Source organism: Protomyctophum parallelum (genome assembly GCF_964188405.1).
Source record: "Protomyctophum parallelum genome assembly, chromosome: 8".
In the NCBI taxonomy this organism is placed as follows: domain Eukaryota; kingdom Metazoa; phylum Chordata; class Actinopteri; order Myctophiformes; family Myctophidae; genus Protomyctophum; species Protomyctophum parallelum.
Window position 1 is genome coordinate 35,043,578 of NC_139703.1, and position 20,460 is coordinate 35,064,037.

At 45.2% G+C, this 20,460-nt stretch overlaps 1 long non-coding RNA gene across 1 annotated transcript in view; it reads left to right on the plus strand.

Annotated features, from left to right (window-relative positions):
- Window positions 1-3,728: 3,728 nt before the first annotated feature.
- LOC310863410 overlaps window positions 3,729-20,460 on the plus strand; it is a 108,448-nt gene continuing 91,716 nt past the window's right edge. Inside the window, exon 1 of the long non-coding RNA XR_014569662.1 lies at window positions 3,729-3,855. This is a non-coding gene — a long non-coding RNA (uncharacterized lncRNA). The remainder of the gene's footprint in view (window positions 3,856-20,460) is intronic.

Sequence of the window (20,460 nt, forward strand, 5' to 3'; positions counted from 1 at the left end):
GCAGGCCTGGGTAGGAAGTGTGTGCGTGCGTGCGTGCGTGCGTGCGTGCGCAGGCCTGGGTAGGCATGTAAGTATAGCTGTGTGTGTGTGTCTATTTACGGCTCAGCCTGTGGGAGATGTCCGCGTCCAGCAGAAAGGCCAGGGGGGGCATGGGAAGACCACCACTGCACTCTGCTTCACATGTCCTCCCAGCCCACTATAAAGACCTGGCCTTCTATTCAGTGCGCTGCATGTGAAATCCTCAGTGATCATTTTAACTTTTTGAAAATGTACAAATGGAACCAAATGGACCCTCAATTAAGTGTCCATTTGGGTTCCATTGGTACACTCTCAGAGTTGCAGACTCTGGTAGATCTGTAAAGGTTCCATGTTGTACACCAGGGGTCCTCAACTAGAAATGATGAAGGTCCACAAATATTTTTTTGAATAAGACCGAGGTCCGGTCCCATGCGGTCCATCGGAGAGCGGGGCTCTATGCCCGTTTAGTATGGTCAAGCCAAGCTTATACAAATCAGATCGCTTTCCACCCAACCAATAATGGGGTGCAGAGTACAGGCCCGGAGTGGAACTCCAAATCAGGCCGGGAGTTATACGCCCTGGCAGGCCACACTGCGCGCGCGCATAGCGCGTGCCAGAACTTTGGGGGCCCTTGGGGGACATTTTGGGGGCCTTTGCAGCAATTTCACATGAGAAATGTACCATCTGATGTTATTTATATTATTATGGGTGGTCCGCAAAGAGGTGGACCGGACCGCGGTCCGCCAGTTGAGTACCCCTGTTGTACACTATGGTTACAGATCTTTAAAGGTCATTGGCTCATTGCAGCCTGGACGCGTTTTTCGGTAAACGCAGCAGTGTGCAGACACCTTTAGGCTTAAGGGTCCATTTGGTTCCAATTCCTCATGAATGGAATACGTTTGTAGATTAATTAATTTAACCCATTACGAGCAGTGCACGTGTCAGACTGTGGCCTGGGGAAGAAAAAATATGTGCATCTTTTTTTTGTTATTATAGCTATGAATAAAGACATGAACCATGAAATAGCTATATGCGTTGTCTATTTCCAGTAGACCTATGTTGTTGAATATACCTTTAACTAAACGACATGCATTCAGTTTCAAGGTTTTTGATGCAGTACCTGAACATTTGATCAACGCTCACCTTTCCAATTTCCTCGTTCCTTGTTCCCTCTTTCCTTGTTTCCATGTTCCTTGTTTCCTTGTTCATTGTTTCCTCGTTCCTTGTTTCCTTTTTTTCACGTTTCTTGTTTCCACGTTCCTTGTTTCCTCATTCCTTGTTTCCACGTACCAGACAGTGGCCTTGTGGTCAGAGTGTCCGCCCTGAAACTGGAAGGTCGGGTGTTCGATCCCCGGCCGCGTCTTACCAAAGACTGTAAAAAAGGGACCCAATGCCTCCCTGCTTGGCACTCAATGGGTTGGATTGGGGGGGTCAAATCTACTAATCAAATGATTCCCGAGCGCGGCACGGCTGCAGCTCACCGCTCCTTGGATGTGGCTCACCGCTCCAAGAGATGGGTCAAATGTGGACAACAAATTTCACTGTGGTAACGTGTGTGACAAATCGTACGACTTTGACTTTTGTTTCCTTGTTTCCATGTTCCTTGTTTCCTCGTTCCTTGTTTCCACGTTCCTTGTTTCCTCGTTCCTTGTTTCCTCATTCCTTCTTGTGCTCACTCTGCGGGGTCAACCTCCGCTTGGCGTCAGGGGTTAATCACCCTGTCGGTGATTCATCTATAAACAATGACCATCCAGCCATACATTATCCCTTCCCTATTATGTTTTTGTCAATGAAAGCCAAAGCCAAATGTCCCCTGCGGACAATAAAGTTAAAGTTAAGTTGACCTTGACGTGATAATTGAGCAGACAGGCCAAAGTCACGTTAGAATGATAAATGGTGACAAATGCGGCGATCTCGCCGTACGCCAATATTATTTTGTTGAAAAATGAAGGCCTGTCTATTTGCTTAAATTTGAACACGCAACATTCAGGACTTTACTGTTGGTGTGTATGTTTGCAGAAGAAAACAGTTCTGTGCTCCAGCAAAAAGCTTCGGACACATTTGATGCCCACATGCACGCAGTTAATCAGGCAAAATAATTGTCCAACATGCCTTTCATTTCTCACGGCGGGGCCCCGTGCTACATGAATCCCTGGTAAAATAAATAAATAGGCCTACTTTTTAGCTCTCGCTGTTTCACTGAATCACTGCATTCATTATGGTGACTGGAAGACAGAGGGCAACATGCAAAGGAGCAAATCCCATTTTCATCTAATTTGTTTGCAGCTAGCTGCTAAATTACATTTTCCTTCGAATAAGGTCATACATTTTTCTTTAGCGAGCACAGTGGGAATTAAACAGTCATAAGGTGTGTGTGTGTGTGTTTGTCTACAAGCTCGTAGTGCGGCACAGAGTCTAATCACAAGTTTGTTATTTTGGTAGAAAAGGGGCCTACAGTATCTGGTATGATATGCCTTATGCATATACAGTATGTCAAACTCAAGGCCCGGGGGCCAAATCAGGCCCGTGAATGAATTATCTTTGGCCCGCGGGATGATATTTAATTAGTATTAGAACTGGCCCTCTGGTATATTGCACGGACCACCATAATACTAATAAGTCCCACAATGCATTGGCCCGCAAGCACAAGCATGCGTCTTCTCTTCACTATTGATCAGCAGTGAAAGTATATCACTTGGTCAACTTTCAGCTACCCCTCTCCCCAACACAGTCTGGCCCTCGACCGGTACCAATTTCTTTATTTTGGCCCACTGTGTATTTGAGTTTGACATCCCTAAAGGGATTGTGACATAAACAACATTCAGTAGATGTTCTGTGGTGTGAGTGTCCCGCTGTTTGTGATATAAGAGACAGAACATCCCATATACATAGAGGCATTTCCTTTAATCCACCCGACACTGATCCACAGTACTTGCGTGCTCTGCTTACGCACTACTTGTGTGCACTCGACAGAGTGCAGTTCTATTTCGTTTTATGTTTGGCTTCCATCAGACAATGCAGCAGCATTAGATAACATCCAACGGCCTAATGGCCGATAGATATACAGTAATTATCTCTACCAGTGTTGTTTTTGGCAGCAAAGTTTGTTTTTAGTTTTAGTCACATTTGAGTCACCTGGAATGTTTTAGTGTTAGTCTAGTTTTAGTCGACTAAATATCATAAGATTTTGGCGGGCCTTGATGCCGTCGTATAATGACAGTTTTTACACTTGCTGAAAATAGCCACAAAACGACTTATACAGAATCTCTTGTCCACTAGTCCCTTCCTAGCATTTTAGTCAAGTTTTTATTTGTCAACGAAATTGTCAGTATATTTAGTCTTACTCATCATAGCTACGTTTTCATTTAGTTTCCATTTAGTTTTCGTCAGTGAAAAAAAGGTAGTCGACAAACGTCGTCTTAGTTGGTGTTCTCTACACACACATTGGAAATGATACCAAATCCCTCCAGTAGAGCTCCCTCCCTCCCTCGTTCTAGGGACAGGGCCCCATACCATGCAGCAGCGTGTGTGTGTGTGTAGTTCTCTGTGCTGTGTGTGTACTTTCCTCTCCTCCGCTATGTGCTTGCATGCTTTCTACTAGGGCTCTCTCAGAATGAGCTCTCTCATGACAAACACATTGTCCGCCGTGCGGCGCGGAAAAGCCCGAGCCGGCCCGGTTTATTCTCCCGCCGCAGCTACAAGCTCTCTGGGTTATATTTAGACCTCGGAACGATACGGGCCAACTGTGCTTTACCTAACATATCATCAGCACCCGGTATAGGAGAGAAACTAGGGAAATCTGTGGAAACCACTACTCCTCCTCCTCTCTATTTCCTTGTAAGTAAATCCTTTACATCCTTTACAATCATTTATACATGATTCATTTATTTTGCCGTGGATTGCAGTATGAACGGTGATGATGAATGGTGTGTGGGGTTACCAGAGGGGGGGGGGGGGGGGGGGGGTGTGTGTGTGTGTGTGTGTGTGCGCGCAGTAGAGAAGTGACCATTTTGGAAGTGGCATTTACATTTGACCACAGTCTGGAAGAGGCATTCCTTACCTTGCTTAAGTACCAGCGTCTTAAGGATGCTATTATACAGCTTGGCTACAGATGTAAACTACTTGTGTTCATATTTGGAAGCCTCGGTAATGTCCACAAAGCAGTCGTGAGGGGCCTGCAGATTGCAGGCATGCCCAAGCCGAGAGCCAATTCTGTTCAGTGTCTGCAATAATTGGCAGTCGCCATTTATGGAGAAGGCGATGCTTTCTGTACCCGTGATCTGTATCCTGAAGCACTTGTTGTAGAGTTTTCTCAAGTTTGCACATCCACTATTGTTTGTGTTCAAGACATTTCTTGTAAAATGTGATTGCAAATAAAGTGTGTGTGTGTGTGTGTGTGTGTGTTATACTGTATGTTGTACAGTATAGTTGAGGCTAGGGGTGGACGATATGGCGATAATTATCGTCGGGACGATACAACGTCTCCACGATATGGCTTTTTTTTTTTTTTTTTTTAGATATATTTTTTGCGGCTTACGCCTTTTATTGATTTTTTAAGGGACAGACAGTAGGCTGACAGGAAACGGGAGAGATATGGGGGGATGACATGCAGTAAAGGCCGTGTCGGGCTCGGGAGTCGAACCCGCGGCACACTGCGACTGGATTACCAGTCCGGTGCCCAGACCGTTACGCCACGGCCTGGGCCGCTTTTTAGAGTTATCGTTTCCATCACGATAAATGTGCTGCATCAGACAGTGAATGCACACTATATATGCAGTTCTATGCCGTAATTTTTACTTCTGCAGTACGACGGTTTCGTTCACAAAAAATAAAAGATCTACAAGCTAACCACACGTTGCTACGGCACTCCAATGGACGGTGTGGTTTGCTTATAACTCTGTTGAGTTCTCAGCACTCCCAAAGTCCCCGCCCCCTTTCTTCTAGGCAGAGGGGAAAACAGCATTGCGCTGTAGTAAACAGCTCAACATGTCGAGGAAAGGCGACGTGTTATAGTTCCCAAAAAGAACTCCACGTCTGTCACACAGACAGAGCCCGTGTGTTAACACATTGAGTACGCCGACTGCCTTCAAAATATAGGCTATAGAATACCGGAGGTGTCTGATCGCTTTTACTTTGAAAGCCATGAACCGGAAACACTTTCCTAAAAAAGTTGACTTTACAAAGTGACCTCAACATCCCCGATCATCTTAATATATTGTTTTACGCTCCAAAAAGCGTTCATATTTTGCGGGAGAGACGGATGAGGAGCAGAAAATAAGCGCCAGCATATCGCTCTATTCATCACCACGGAGAGCGCCCTGGATTAGGAGCTACGAGTCATTCTTTCCGTCTCGCTAACGTGGGAGTCAATAATAAGCTAATAGTTGCACTGAGCGTTAGCATACGGCAAGCGAAAAGCGAAATGCCAAAAAAATAAATAGGAAAAATTCTGAATATTAATATCTCGCCCCGCATCGCTGGGATGTCGCTAGGACGTCCTCAGACGTCCTTAGAACTCTACGTTCGGTATCCTATGACGTTCTCAGGCGTCCTACGTGCTGTAAGTGTTAAGACCAACGTGACTCGTCTTCATGAATATAAACTCACGAAACAACACCACGCAACAGCATAGACTGCAGGACTCCTCCTCCACCATTTACCAAGCTATCGTCTGCTACGTTAGTTGACAGAGTAAATTGTCCGTAACACCGGGGCTCCACCGGCCGCGTCAGCATCGCGTCTCCGTCACCATCACAGAATGTTCCCCTTGTAATCAATGAAAGGGTCACCATTAAAATTGAACCGGTTTGTTTGTTGACGCACGCGACGGAGATGCAACGCGCCCGGTGGAGCCCTGGCGTTAGGCTGGCCACGGCTAGTAGCCAAGTAGCCAAGCACCAGAGCGCGCGCCGCTCACTGTACACGCGTCGCTCACTTAATAATCATTAATTTCTGTATCAATGCGGACATAACGTGGTAAATGTTCATAAGCACACAAGTGTACAAAATGCTTTTTACACTTGACTTATCTCCAGAGTCCTCAGTCCTGCACCCCCCACAATGCCATATGCCAGTTTAGCCTTAACATCTACATGTTATTCAATATATTACTTTAGCACAAAATAATCTTTTATAAACCAAGCCCTCATTCAAAAGTTATGTAAGTACTGTAAGTAAAATTAAATGTTATTTATAAAGCACCTTAAGAAACAAAGTTAGAAGGTAAAAACAAGGAACATATGAATCACAGTTGTGACAACATCAGAACAACAACAGACGAGGCAGAACAGAAACATAGGGCTATACAAATGAATGTAGGCTGTCTGTCATTGTATTTTCTGTGAATTAACTCAGTTTAATCCAGTGATCCTCAGCCATTTTAATTTCAAGGACCCCAATAGAAAAGGAACCACCGCTCATCCGCTGAAAAAAACTTTAGAGAGGTGCTGGAGCCACAAAGGGAAAGGGAAAGAGAAAAAATAAAGGGAAGCTCCGCACACTCAGATCTGTGCACAATCAATTTATTTTTGGCAAGCTTTCGGTCTACTGACCTTCTTCAGGCATTTCAAGGACTTCTTCGGGAATTTCAAGGACCCCCAAATTAAATGTATATGAATTAGCCCAGGGTGACAGGGTCCCAGGCCTTTTCATTGTGATTTTCATCTCTGCACTGGGACCCCATGTTACAGACATGTTTACAATATTTTACAACAGTAGCTACTTATATTTTGTTATTTAAAGCTGTGATTATTTATTTAAGAAGCACTGTTCTGAACCAATGTTCGCCTTTAAATTAAAACAAATGTAATCATCCTTAACCTTTTAAGCTATAATAATAATGAGCGGGGACTTAAAATCATTGTTTTAATTGATGGCCTTCATGCCCTGGCACTTGGCCTTGTGCCCTCAAAAAGTTGACCACACTAAAGGCCAAAAACAAGTTGTCCCAAAACAACTTTTTGGGACTAATTTGAATGACCACCTGTGCATCCCGGGACCCATTACATTGAAAACATATTTACATCACTGATACAGCGTCAGACAAAAGCACCAAAAGTAGAAGATCCACAAGCACGAGATGTGTGAGTGAAGTGACATGATTTGAGCTTGTAGATCTGCTACTTTAGCCCTTTTTTAATTTGAATCCTTAACCGTTTTGGACATGGGATTTCCACCGACAGAGACGATAAGCAGAGCTTGCGGATCTGCTATTTCTGTTGCTTTTGTGTGATGCTATAGTATGGTAGAGCATACATTTGCAAGACATAAAATATAAAAAAATGACAAGCGGTTTCTGCTGACAGCTACATTATAATAGTGTGGGGGGTGTGTGTGTGTGTGTGTGTGTGTGTGTGTGTGCTCGTGCACATACCGATGAGGAGTTTCTCATGGTATTTAAATGTCTAAATACAGTCTAAATGGTATTTCTTACATTTTTGTTACCTTGTACTGTTAAGTAACTTGAAAAATAACCATAAAAAAAACGCGCGCGGAAATATCGTGATAATATCGTGTATCGTGATAAGCTTGAAAAAATATCGTGATAAGTTGGTGGCTCCATGTGGGAAACGTGTCACGTTCCGCTGACCCGCGTGGGAGCAGAATTCATGCGGCCGCTCTCTGTAGTGGCTGTGCTGTCAGGAGGACCTTTGGTGCGTTTAATGTCTTCTGAGACGGGCTGCCTGCGGGTTGCACATCAGTTGTTCTCCTTTCTTGTGATGTTAATGGTTTCAAAACGTTTTGACCCTCGGGGGGGAAAACTTGCGGGGGGGGACCTGTCCCTCACTGTCCTGCACTGTCCCCAAAACCAAACAAGGAAGAATGTCCTATTATTGAGGAGTGCTAGCCCCTCCTATATGCTCAGCTTTGAGTGTCTGTGTGCACCACGGAATGAGCACGGAATGTGATGTATGATGATAAGAAGAGCACCCCTCACTTCACGCAAGTGTGATTTGTTTTTTTAATTAGAAGTTACCCAATGCGATAATGTATTAGAGCGGGCATTCAGATTTAAACCTTTCACTGGTAGATTAACCCACTGTTATGTATGAAGTTGTAAAAATCTGTACTGTAATGCATCTAATCTGTAATATAATCCTGTACTAAAATGCATCTAATCTGTAATCTTAGATTACATATTGCATATCTTAGATTACATATTTTAGATTACAGATTAGATGCATTTTAGTACAGAATTAGATTATCTAATTGTGTACTAAAATATGTAATCTAATTCTGTAAAATGCTGAAATCTAACAATGCAAATCTTCTCTTGAGACTGAAGGGAGTCCCTTCATGCACAAAGTCTTCTCAAAGGGTCTGCAGCCTAATAGCCTATACTATATACTTTTAGGGTTTCTGTGGCTAAAGTGTGTTCCCTCCAGCCTGTGTTGTAAAATCATCAACAACAACGATGAAATCGGCTATTACCGTTACAACATACCCCTGTGTGCCTGGCAACATGTTCTTTCTTTCTTTTTTTACCAATGCATCATAAAAAAAAGGGGGGAAACACTGCGGTAAAGTGTGCTCGTCCATGCAGGGAAACATCTCCACTGATCCAACACACACACACACACACACACACACACACACACACACACACACACACACACACACACACACACACACACACACACACACACAGAGAGAGAGAGACATGGAACATTTAGAAGTGAGTTTCTCATCCCTGAAAATGGAAAGTGGGAGCGTAGGCAGACAGAGAGAGAGAGAGAGAGAGAGGATGGTGGGAACATCTGGTAGAAACCAGCCCAGTGCCATGAGACCCCTGTGACAACATGAAAGGACTGGGAATTATCCTGAGACAGGCTTGAACACACACACACACACACACACACACACACACACACACACACACACACACACACTAGTGACCTATAGCTTCTAATGAAAACACAATTATATTATCCCCAGCGATTGCAGTCCTTGGAGTGTGTCCACCGCATGGAATCAATACCTATTAAGGTATACAGTATGCTGTATCTCAGTGGAGGGAAAAAAAGTACTCACAAGTATATCAATTCTACTGCAATTCTACTGCAATGTTACAAGTTTATCCCATTCTGGGCTGGAACCCCTTTTGGTGTTTTAAAGCATTATGTTTTACGGTACTTTAGCTATTGAAAAATAGCAGATCTACAAGCTCATAGCGAACATTGGTGAGGAAGATCAATTGTGTGAAGATAGGTTGAAAATGGGTGATGCAGTCCTTTAAAGCAGGGGTTCTCAACGTTGTTTGTCTGGGGACCCCCGGAAATGCTTTGGCCATGTCTCGCGACCCCCTATGGGAACCGGTTCAGTTCTTTTTGGTTCTTAGTCCGAGCCAGAGCGCCAACATTGGAACGTTAATTATGAATTGAGTGGGCAAAACCATACCTATATTAGATTGTTATCACCATGAAACTTCCCCAATTGAGTACTTTTACACGAAGACAATGATTTATTGCATTACAAATTTTACATTTTTAAATATGCAAATGAGTCATTATGTAGGAAAATATCCAAAATGGAAAATATGAAAAAGCTACTAATATGGAAGGGTTATCATGTATACATTTACTTGTATTGATCCTATAAACAATTTAATATAGGTCTAGTTTTTCCCACCAATTTTGGAGCTCTGGCTCATGGACTAAGAACCAAAAAGAACTGAACCGGTTCCCATTGGGAACCAACCGGTGGAAAGGGGGTTTATGTGTAGCCTATGTAAATGTTTACTTTTTTTTAATCATCTGGGGAACCCCCCAAAATAATTTTGGGACCCCGATGGGTCGCGACCAGGGGGGCAGTCAGCCAGATATTTCGTGAAGCCTCATTTGAAATCGGTAGTTCATATAATGGCCTGTTGTGGCGCTGGACTGGACCCAAAAAGCCCCATATCTCCATAGAGGCCCATGTATTTTGGCCCAACTTCACCTAGACTGTATTACCTTAATAAACATGGTCATGAATACTTTCTTCTTCCAGTCACTAGTTTAAAGTCTCATTTCTAATGTCATAATATTCTTTTTGGAAAATTATGGTCCCATTAATTAAAAAAATGACCATAAAGTTGCGTATGTTCTGAGGGGCGTGGCTACCGTTACAGTCTATGATCGGGATTCCCCTCCCACTCAAGAGTCTTCTCCTCCCACTCGAGTCAAAATAAAAACCAACGGAGAAGAAGGGGGGAAGTCCCACCTCGTTGTCTGGGCAGCCAATGACCAGCTGGTACAAAACGGAGCCAGCCAATGGCCAGCTGGTACCAAACGGATCTAGAAAGATGGCGACTTACATCAGGAATTAGCATATTATTACAGGCTTCATTTTACGTTCATGTTAGACCCGGGGAACGCTTTGTCCATATTTTTTATAGTCTATGGTCGCGACCAACAGGTTGAGAACCCCTGCTTTAAAGGTCCTATGCAATTCATCTTTTCAAAATGTGTGTGTTTTTTGTGCTCGCCTATGTGTTTTCTACCCCACAAATACTGTATACAGTAGTCCTGCACAAAAAATAATAGCCATAGTCCGACCTATAGAAGTGTCTCTTCGGCAATGTTATGCTATTTTCGAGGTGTATAATAAATGTCACGTTATAATGTAGGCTAATTAAGCAATATTACACGAGAAGGGGTGGTTTAACGTGATTATTGCCATGACAGTGATGCGGTCAGGAACGCAACGTAGTCGAGTTCCGCAAGCATCACTGAAGTGGACCTTCCCTGCTTTCATATGACATGAAAAAACGAAAATTCAAAAAAATCCAATGGCAGTCCCGCAGTCAAATTTGGTCACAATTAGTAGATTCATTGCTCTTACACTACTGTGTTAGCACAAGTGCTAATTTTCACCACCTACAGTAGTACATAAAGTACATAAAAGGAATAGGCTATATACTAATAATATTTTACAACAACATTACAGTACCAATTACATTATCCTACAAAACAAAAGTAAACAATCACTCAGGTAACCAGTCAGAAGGCTATACAGTACATGATGCGAGCACAGTTGATGTGATTTCAACCATAATTTGAGTCCTCTGTAGATAACGTAACCGTCCGTCTCTAGTTTTAGAACCGTAGGCAAGGAGTTCCAAAGGTTTGCCTCCTTTACTGAGAAGGCAGACTGTCTGAATGAGTTGTTACACCTGGGAACAATACAGTTACCACTTGTTGAGGCTCGTGTAGTTGGCCTACCAGAGCTCATAAGTCTGTCAACCAGTTCAGAGAACAAAGGTGTCCTCTGAGCTTGTAGATTGACACATTTTAAATAACCTGACACATTTTGAAGATAATGAATACTACATTCAATCATTTTGAACTTCTTGTTTTTGTTTTTCCTCAACATAGATGTTACGTGTTGAAATTGGCAGATCTGTACAAGCTCACAGTGGGCTTGCAGATTGGCTATTTTATTTAGAGAAAGAGGCGAGTGAGATAGACGGCGAGAGAGAGGCGGCGAGAGGGCTTGAGATATTGAGAGAGGGAGATAGGGCGGGAGTGAGACAGAGAGAGGGAGACGGTGCCACTACCTTGTCGCAGACTGGCAGTTTTCATGACACCAATTACCTGCGTGCGTGCACGTGCGTGCGGAATTGCCTTCAGTGAGTCATGCCCCTCATCGTTCACTACGGGGTGTAGAAGCTGCTTGATGAAGCACCCCCCACCCCTCCACTGTGCTCTTTCTCCGCACTATAAAATACTCCCATTTAATTAACTCAAAATGGACCCGTGACCTGTTAAGTTTTTTACACTCTCTGAATTCTGTTAACACACTTTTTTTTTTCTTTTAGGGGAGGGAGGAGGAGGGAGGGTGGCGGGGGATTCAGATGTCTTCTAAAATTGATGCTGATGTTTTCTTTTTAGGAGAAACTTCCCCACCCCAAGGTCCAGTCCATAAACTAACGGTGTTGCCGGTGTTGAACTAATGTTCAAGACTTTTAAAAGATTGTAATATATATATATAGCAGATCTACAATCTGTGTTTCACTTCATGACGCACCTTGAGCTAATGTATAAAGTATGGATAACTTGGCTAAAAGTATTTTGACGCTATATTAACACATTAATTGCCCGGTGTTATTGAATCCATTAAATAAATGTGCCCAGCGATTTATAGCAGCAGAGCACTTTTACCGACGGACCGGATGTTTGAGTTTTATTCTCTGGTATCGGTATCGGCTAACACATAGTGTTTCCTGCAGGAAAAGGCCTTGGCATGGTGCTGGGCGTGGGGGGACCTAGAAAAATTTGATTAATTAATTAATTAATTTGATTAATAAATTAAGATTAATTTGTATTATTGCTCTTGTATTGCTATTGGAGACACTGGGGGACACTGGGGAGGCACTGCAGGGGCACTGGGGAGACACTGCGGAGGCACTGGGGGGGCACTGGGGAGACACTGGGGAGACATGGGGAGGCACTGGGGGGACACTGGGCAGGCACTGGGGAGGCACTGGGAAGACACTGGGAAGGCACTGGGGGGGCACTGGTGGGGCACTGGGGAGGCACTGGGGAGACACTGGGGAGACATGGGGAGGCACTGGGGGGACACTGGGGGGGCACTGAGGAGGCAGTGGGGAGACACTGGGGAGGCACTGGGGAGACTGGGGAGACACTGGTGAGGCACTGCGGAGAAACTGCAGCCACTGGGGAGACATTGGGGAGGCACTCAGGGGGACACGGGGGAGACACTGAGGAGGCACTTGGCGGAAACTGGGCAGACACTGGGGTGGCACTGGGGGAGGCACTGGGGAGGTACTGGACATTTCATATCACACACACTATGATTCACTATCCCCCTCAAAAAAAAAAAGCTTGGCATGGCGCAATTTATTTCAAGCATGGCGCAGCGCCATGCCAACAACATTGTGCAGGAAACCCTGCATACATTGTGGTAACGGGATCGGATCGGAAATCGAAAAAAAGTATCGGGGCATCCATAGTTGCAAGACCATGCGATGGCTCTACTGGAGCCCATACTGCCTGCGATTAGGAAACAGAAAACATCGTGAAACTACCACAATTCAAAAACCTTCGCTTTATGTTTAGGTATACTTACGTGGCCGGTTAAGAATGAGGTTAGGGTTAGATTTAGGGTTAGGTTTAGTAATAGGGTTAGATTTAGGGTTAGGTTTAGTAATAGGGTTAGATTTAAGGTTGGGTTTAGCAATATGGTTAGATTTAAGGTTAGGTTTAGTAATAGGGTTAGATTTAAGGTTAGGTTTAGTAATGGGGTTAGATTTAAGGTTAGGTTTAGCAATAGGGTTCATTTTAAGGTTAGGTTTAGTAATGGGGTTAGGTTTAAGGTTAGGTTTAGTAATGGGGTTAGATTTAGGGTTAGGTTTAGTAATATGGTTAGATTTAAGGTTACGTTTAGTAATGGGGTTAGATTTAGGGTTAGGTTTAGTAATAGGGTTAGATTTAAGGTTAGGTTTAGTAATGGGGTTAGATTTAAGGCTAGGTTTAGTAATGGGGTTAGATTTAAGGTTAGGTTTAGTAATAGGGTTAGATTTAGGGTTAGGTTTAGTAATAGGGTTAGATTTAGGGTTAGGTTTAGTAATAGGGTTAGATTTAGGGTTAGGTTTAGTAATGGGGTTAGATTTAAGGTTAGGTTTAGTAATAGGGTTAGATTTAGGGTTAGGTTTAGTAATGGGGTTAGATTTAGGGTTAGGTTTAGTAATAGGGTTAGATTTAAGGTTAGGTTTAGTAATAGGGTTAGATTTAAGGTTAGGGCCCAGGCCGTAGCGTAACGGTCTGGGCACCGGACTGGTAATCCAGTCGCAGTGTGCCGCGGGTTCGACTCCCGGACCCGACACGGCCTTTACTGCATGTCATCCCCCCATCTCTCTCCCGTTTCCTGTCAGCCTACTGTCTGTCCCTTCAAAAATCAATAAAAGGCGTAAGCCGCAAAAAAATATCTTAAAAAAAAAAGAAAAAAAAAAAGATTTAAGGTTAGGTTTAGTAATAGGGTTAGATTTAGGGTTAGGTTTAGTAATGGGGTTAGATTTAGGGTTAGGTTTAGTAATAGGGTTAGATTTAAGGTTAGGTTTAGTAATAGGGTTAGATTTAGGGTTGGGTTTAGTAATAGGGTTAGCTTTAGGGTTAGGTTTAGTAATGGGGTTAGATTTAAGGTTAGGTTTAGCAATAGGGTTAGATTTAAGGTTAGGTTTAGTAATAGGGTTAGGTTTAGTAATGGGGTTAGATTTAGGGTTAGGTTTAGTAATAGGGTTAGATTTAAGGTTAGGTTTAGTAATAGGGTTAGATTTAGGGTTGGGTTTAGTAATAGGGTTAGCTTTAGGGTTAGGTTTAGTAATGGGGTTAGGTTTAGTAATAGGGTTAGATTTAAGGTTAGGTTTAGTAATGGGGTTAGAAGTCGGACGTCACGCAAAACGCTACGTCGGACAATGGCTGACGACCACAACAACAACCTAGTATTGCGTGCGTTCTTGCGTGTGTGCATGCATTCTACTTTTTAGAAATATACTGTATCAATACATAAACGTTCATTGCTCACATACCTGCGCATGCTTGCAGATCTGATATTTTCTGCAAAAGTCTGCCACCACAATATAGGAGCAATTATTAGCACACTCCTTTTAGAAATATACTGTATCCAAGAGTTTCTTTATATTTTTTGAGGGAGCTAGCCCCTCACTGCACAAATAATTTTAGTTAGTTAAAGAACAACCCAAAATACTCAAATGTCCGAGGACACTACAGCCACCACATTCTTATTGTACCCCCACGCAGTGTCGAGGGAAATAACGGAAAAACACAGCTTGTCGTTTTCTTACACAAGTTTGAAGGAGTGAATGGAAAAATCCCGCCCAGCCAGTGGAAATACTGTAGCCCCTGAGAGGAAATAACTTGACCATGCTAATGCCGGCCCCAGAGACGAGTGCACTGCAACCATTTAGGAGCCAAGACAAGAGATACTATCTATGAAACCCATGCACACGCACGCACACACACTGTGTGTGTGTGTGTGTGTGTGTGTGTGTGTTGGTGCCCCAGACAAATTTCTCCCCGGACACTATAAAGGCTATAAATTGAATACATGGCATCGGGGCACGTTGAGATTTTAACTTTTAAAACAAGTAAACTTTCATTAATCATAATCGAGGCAAAATATTGAAATAATCGCCTAGCTGTGGCCATTCGAGGCAAAATATCTCCACTTCCTTGCCCAGCAAGCTTTTCCTAAAATAGCTAGTAGTTGCCCTAGCCCTCTTGCGAGGTTACTCAGTTCAATCATTGGGCCTTAGTTAATTAGCTGCAGCCATGCTTGTAAAGATTACAGCAGAGAGAGAGAGAGAGAGAGAGAGAGAGAGAGAGAGAGAGAGAGAGAGAGAGAGAGAGAGAGAGAGAGAGAGAGAGAGAGAGAGAGAGAGAGAGAGAGAGAGAGAGAGAGAGAGAGAGAGAGAGAGAGAGAGAGAGAGAGAGAGAGATATTTGGACATGGAGAGGGGTTTAAGAGCGGAGCCTTAATTAATTCGTGTTTGTTTAACCAATAAAATGACTATTGTCAGCCTTAGACTAGCAGCAAATGTTGAAGATATACACAACTCATGTCAGGTGACCAGACATCAATTTACTGCTGATATGATGCGTTCTAGGTAGAAAGGGAGTCTACCAACGCGCCTCAAGCCTGAAACGGCTGATCCGGTGCTTCACAGGTGCAGGGACATCAAAGTTGCATAAGGAGAAGAGACTGGAGCAGCACGGACAATTTGAGCCTTTTATTTAGGTGCTGAGCATACAAAAAGAGAGACTAACGTTTCGACCTTGCGGCCTTCATCAGAGTCATGATGCGTTCTAGGGTTGCCCTCTATGGAAAATGCTGTCTGTAAATGATGCTTAAAGATGGAGTGCCGTGATTGTTTCTTTTTTTCTATTCTTTCTGTTTTGCATGAGTTAGCACTGCGATTGCCCGGGTTAATCCATTGAATCATAGCGCCCAATCGATTTATAGCAACGGAGCACTTTTACCGACGGACCGGAAGTTATACCAGATGTGGCTGGAACAGCTAAATGTAGCCAAAACAACACACAAAGGCCATCGACAACAACGGGAGGCATGATTAAATCTAGCGCGACTAGCGACTGGACAGCAGAGGGCCGTCTAACACAGGATATTTTCTTAGAATTGGACGGGATGATTTAGGTTGCGAGTTATTAACGTTTTAAGATTGTCGTCGGCTAAACGGGGGGGACCATTTTCGATGACGTCGCACTGTTGTGCAACATCGAGGATTGCGCAACAGGCGCTCCTAGGCTGTGGAGCGATGCGATCGGTTTTCATATCAATAAACTTCGTCGTTTGGATAAAACTTTGTCCTGGGCGCTGGGTGTTGTCTTAAGTTCCTCTCTCGAAGAGAGTCATATGGGGTGCAAAAGCACAGAAACTCTGCATGTACTCACGAACAATTCCATTGGATCGTGAAAGTGTCGCTCACGGTGACATCCCCAACCCCACCCACTCGGTATAAAACCGGGGGTTGGTCCCGTGAGCGTCATTCCTCTACCTTTCTGCCGCAGATGCCACATAGCTCTGACAAAGAATTCACCACCGGCTGTTGAAACTGTTTTCCCTAGAACGGACGAGTTCTCTCATACTTGTACCTGGAAATGCGCAGCCCCCTGCGAGGTGTTTTTCTTCACTTACGAACGTTGCAGAAAAGTTCTCCAGCAGTAAGTCCTCTACACGGACAATAAAACACAAGTGGGCAGTCACGCGGCTTGTTGTTTAGTCCTTCTCTTTACTAGCTTCACACTTTAGCACTCAGCTAGCTTACTGCTTCGCTCTGTGACCTCGGTCTACAGTTAGCTGCCTTAGTGCTACTAGCCTTCGGCTTCCCTCACTAGCGAGCCCGCTGCTTAAAGTGTAGCCGTCAGGCACGTTTTCCCCTTCGTCTACGCTAGCTACGTCCCGCCGTTAGCCCTCGGCCTACCGGCGAGGTGCTAACCAGCTACTAGCTAGACCCACGGCCCGTAGCTACACGCTTCGTCTACGCTACCTGCGTAGCTATACACTAGCTACGTCCAGCCGTTAGCCCTGGGCCTACCGGCGAGGTGCTAACCAGCTATTAGCTAAACCCACGGCCCGCAGCTGCACGCTACGTCCCGCTTTTAGCCTTCAGCCTTCCGGCGTCGCGCTAACTAGCCACAGCCTCGCTAACTTCCGAGCTATCTTCAGCCGTTAGGCGTTGATTTGGCTTCACCATCGTATCTTACAACGCTAGCTTGACGTCCAGCCGAACGGCGCCGTCAACTAGCATTCTCCGAGCGTAAGTTGCGCAGGTTACGTGAGTTGCATAGGTTACGTAAGTTACGTAAGTCCTGTTTCGTAACCCTAGTTCTGAGAGTTTATTTTTTATTTTTTATTAAATCAACTATCGCACACCATGGCCACCGGCGGTTTTTTTGATTGATTGATTGAAATATTTATTAACAGTTTGTAGAATTTACAGTACATTTTAAGCACAAACTCAATACAAAGACTGTTAACTGTGAGTGGACGACCCAATTAAGCATTACACTTGTTTACAACAGGGTCCACATTGTTCAATTCATCAAAACATTTAGAGACATACAAACATTTAGAGACATACAAATAGACATTTCTATGTAGCTAAAGAACAGAACAGGAATTCATCATATAGGAAGCAAAAAAGGGAAAATATACATTAAACAGTGAGGGGAAATGGGGGGGGGGGGGTGGGGGGGATTCAGATTTTACAGAGGCCAGTTTCGAATTGCAGCCATCCGTAGGTGCCCTTTGAGAGCGGTTTTGAAGGAGTCAAGGGATTCACATGTCTTAATGACTGTTGGTAGGGCGTTCCACATTTTGGTGGCATAGGAGCGAAAATAATTTAGTCCCTTGTTTGTGCCGAATCTGGGTTGTACATGGTTTGTTGCACTCCCTCTGGTGTTGTGGGTGTGGACTTCGTTTACATTAAGGAAGTGACGGTGACGACAGTGAATTCGACCCCTCCCCCATGGAACCAAAGTGTTGCTTCAGACGTGGCTGTCTCTACCTCCTCTCCCCGACAGACACACATGCACTGTGCATGTTTTGTCTTGGTCTTCCACACATCAGAGATGCCTTTGAGAAGCCAGGTTGGTGCCCAGCATGTTCCAGGCTGACAGACAGAGAGAAGGGTCGAAGACTGGCCAGAGTCAAGGCCTATGAAGATAGAGCTCTCCTTGATAATTTCGATCTCAGGGACCGTCTGTCCAGGGCGGCCGAACCATGGCCCCCCCTCCCCCCACCAGCTGGGCGCAGTGATTTTAATCACTCTGCTTCAGGCGCTAGACCTCGCTTTCCGACAGCGACGTCCCAGCAACGCGACGGGGAGCCTGAGCCCGCTTCCCCAACCAGGAAGGCTCCCAGGGGTGAACCGGGGTACCACCAGAGTTTTGGGCTCGGAGCCCAGGGGGCGCCACCAGCAGCGGCCCAACACCGCCAGCCAGCCGCCTCTTTCTCCTTCTCCTCTTTTAGAGCAGAACGAAGCTACAATGAGGGCAGCCTCCTCTCCTTCTCCCGAGACGACCTGACCTACAGCCCTAATGACTACAGTGAGGACGCCGGTTCCTATCGACCCAGCCCGGAACGGAACTGGGCCGTCGTCATTGACCGCGAGCAGCCCCTCGGCGATGACCTGCCCTCCTACCAGGAGGCTCCAGATGAGTTCAGGGTCCTGGACCAGGTTGGATACGAGGACGTGGACAACGACATGGCCGCCGGAGATGACCCTGACATGCCACAACTCACCAGGGAGGCGGAGCTTCCTCCCCCTGACGGAGAAGACGACGATCCTCCCCTCCACCCCCCAGCGGAGGGGTGGGACCTCGTCGAACTGCTCAGGCAGGCCTCCATTCGGTGCAACAGGCCATGGCCTGAGACCGCACCTCCTCCAAACCCGGAGGACAAATGGCCTGGAGCACCAGCACCAGCGAGCAAGGTTGTCTTGCCGCTGGCGCAGGGGTTTAAGGCGACCTTCACGGCTCCATGGATGAAGCCTACCACCTACCACCGACCCACTCAAAGGCCACCTTCGACACCGACCTCATGCCGTCGGTCGGCCTTGACGATATGGCTACTGTGGGCCCCACCGTGGGCGCATATCTTCTCGACCCCACTGCCCCCCGCATAAGACCACTGGCCAGAGAGCCTCTCCTTCCATCGAAGGAGGAAAGGGACGCCAGCCTGGCCGCCAAGAAGATGTATGCCCTTGCAGCTGCACAGGGCAAACATCTCAACTCCGCCTCACTGCTCCAAGGATCTCTCACAGCCATCTTTGCGGGTATGGGGGCTGTCCCCTCCCGCGATGAGGTGGCGGAGATGAAGCGCATACACAAGGAGATGATTAAGTTCGTCTGGGCAACCACGGCGCTGGCAGGACGCATCGCCACCTACATCCTCGTGGCTGAACGATCCAGGTGGGTTGACACCAGAGTTGGGTGTAACGAGTAACGGAAAATCTCGTTACTGTAACGACACTACTTTGGTCGGTAACGAGTAATCTAATGACACTACTCCTCCAAATTTGATAATCACACTACAGTTACTGGTCGCTGCAGCGCCTCGTAACTTGCGTCATGTGGCTGCTTTCAGCAGTGTTGCTTTGGAGAATAATGCACACAACGGAGATGAGTTGAACATGAACACTAATGGTGCGCTGGCAACGCAGTACGCAGTACGGACTAGAACATGTCAAACCGGTGTCAGATCATCAGCAGCACAGCATTTTTCGTTACTGTCATGGACTCGTAGGGTGGCCAGACGTCCGGTTTTAGACCCACCTGTCCTCCTCCCAACTCAACCTCTGGCCGGACACATCATTGTCAGTTTTTTTGTGATATAGCCTACAGTGCTTGTGTCATAACTGTCATTTACGTTGTCTCGGTATTAAAATCTCCGCAGCACTTTTCCGCTGCACAGCAAGCTCCCAGTCTCCCACTGTCACAGAGACAGAGCAGGCGTTGGGGTGTTGCCATGTCCGCTTATTATAAGCGACTTTGGGCTTGTTTTATAATAGACCAGTCAGGCTTCTTTTGGGCTTGTTTTCATAGACATGGCTGCTTGTTTCTCTTCTAAAACCTGGCAACACTGCCAGTGGGAGGGTCTGTTTGTTTGTTGTAGAACGTGTGCTCTCACAATCACTAGTTAGTTAATGCAGAGATAAATAAACCAAATATGACGAAATGAAAAACTACATTTAATGAGCAATGGAGCAGGGGACTCCACATCATAAAGAAAGGGATCCTAAAGCACTGTGAACATATAGGCTACTGATTTATCTCAGTCTCATTATTTTTATTTGAATATATATTGGGAAAGTTAATATTTGCCTAGAACCACGTGGTACAGTGGTTTTCAACCATTTTCATATCAAGGTCCAGTATGTATTCTGCATTTTAGCCATGGACCA